Here is a 1879-nt window from a genome sequence, read left to right as displayed (position 1 = left end):
GGCAGGTGTGGCTGGGAGGGAAGCTCAGGCAGGAGATTTGGACCGTCCTCGGTGCCTTTTGACCTTCTTGTTTTGAATGAACGATTCTGGATGCTGCGAATGGTCGTGTGTGTGGTGGTCAGGAGAGGGGTTAAAGGGGAATCCGTCGTGATTGGCGCCAACCGAGGTGTCGTAGAGGCTGGTGCTGCAGGAGGGGCAGCGCTGGCCCTGGCAGGGGACTCAAACCCCCTGGTACCCTGCGGTTTCCTCAAGGAAACGGTGAAGCAAACGCTTTGTGTCTGCTTGGAAGGGTCGAGCAGCCTCCAGCACCTGTCCCGGCCTCCCCCCGCCCCGCTGCCCCTCTCTATATTTACCCGGGGGGAACTCTCCAAGAATGGAAGTGGTAAGATAAAACCCCTGAAGGGCTAAAATTAGCCCCCGCGCCCTGGCCCTTCTCCTGACAGTGGCATTTCAGCTGTGAGCTCGACAGCCTGCGCCGTTCCGGTCGCAGGGAGCAGACGTCCATCCCCGCCGCCGCAAGATCTTCTCTCTTTCTCCTTTTAATTTGGGTTGAAACCGTGGGAGAACTTGCCGTGAGACCGCCCCGGGAGCGTCGCCTATGTAACAAAGGTGAGGCACAGTGATGCCTACGGAACGGGAGGTCACTTGGTAACCTTTAGCTTGAGTCGTAACCCCTGTTTTTTGGGTCTGCAGATGCACGCGCAGCTCCCTTCGCCTCGGGAGGTGACAACTCTGGTTTGGGCTCATCTGGGTGAGGAAGATCTGTGAGCTCCCCACGTGAGTGCTTATGCGGTCAGCGTAGTGTCCCTCTGGAGATGCTTATTCCTGTGCTCAGGAAATGTTACTGCTGGTTTTTTACTTTTCCAGGTTATTCTCCTTGGAAATATAAGCAGGTTTTCTTTTTGAATTTAATCTGAATAAACTCCCCGGTGCCGTTAGCCACGTAGGTGGGGGGGCTTCCAAAGCTCCAGAGCTTGTTATGAGCGTGCCTAATGAATAACAGTAATGTCATAATTCCTCAGATTTCTATAAAAATTGCCAGGGAGTGTAAGAGGTGGAATTGCAGCGGAGCTTTACGGCCACGTGCTGCCATCAGACTTGCTCCGCTCATCCAAGATGCGAAGCTGCGCAGGTGGCCTTGCGTGGAGGAGCCCTCCAAGCAGGCACGTCTCGCCACGATGTGGGACGAGCCCCCCGTGACTGCCTCGTTACCGTCAGGCTCGTTAGCAGAAAGAGGCTAATTGCTCAGTGCAGCTCCTTGCCTTCTCCAAGTGAGGATCAGAGGAGCCACTTGGGGAGACCCAGCTTTGCCACTGCTGCCTATTGCTGAGGAAACCGGAGATGCTGAGGGCTGCGACGTGGCGAGAAATTCCTCTGCCATTCCTGGAGGCAGCAATTCCCAGCTGCTCAGGTGCTGGCCGGGGCATCGCAGTCCTCCCCCCGCTGCTGCTGGGCCACGGTGAGCCCAGATCCTGCACCAAGCAGATGTGTTGGGGTTCAGTCCGCGCTCGGGTGCGATGAGCTCAGCATCCCGTCGCCTTCCTCCCACCACCCCGCGCCCCCCGCGATAGAAATCCCACATCTTTCTTGCAGACGCGCTCCTCCGGCTCGTAGGCAGCGGAGGGGAGAGGGTTTGCTGCTTTCAGATGTCGATGTCCTTTTGGGAAGGGCGATGCTGAAAGGCCTTAACCAAACCAGCCACCTTCACGTTCACTTCACCTCCCGGTTCGAAATCCGATCCCTTTAAAAAGCGGCAGGGTGTAAAAATGCTGCCGGCTCCTGAATTAAAACTCCTCCCAGTTTTCCATGTGTCCCAAAATACTTGGAAGTGCAGGTGCTGCTGCGGCTTCCAACCGAAGCCGTGGATGGTAACGACGCG

This window comes from Eurypyga helias, unplaced genomic scaffold (assembly GCF_000690775.1).
Source record: "Eurypyga helias isolate BGI_N326 unplaced genomic scaffold, ASM69077v1 scaffold21978, whole genome shotgun sequence".
NCBI classification, from domain to species: Eukaryota; Metazoa; Chordata; class Aves; order Eurypygiformes; family Eurypygidae; genus Eurypyga; species Eurypyga helias.
Note: the sequence above shows the minus strand (reverse complement) of the source record.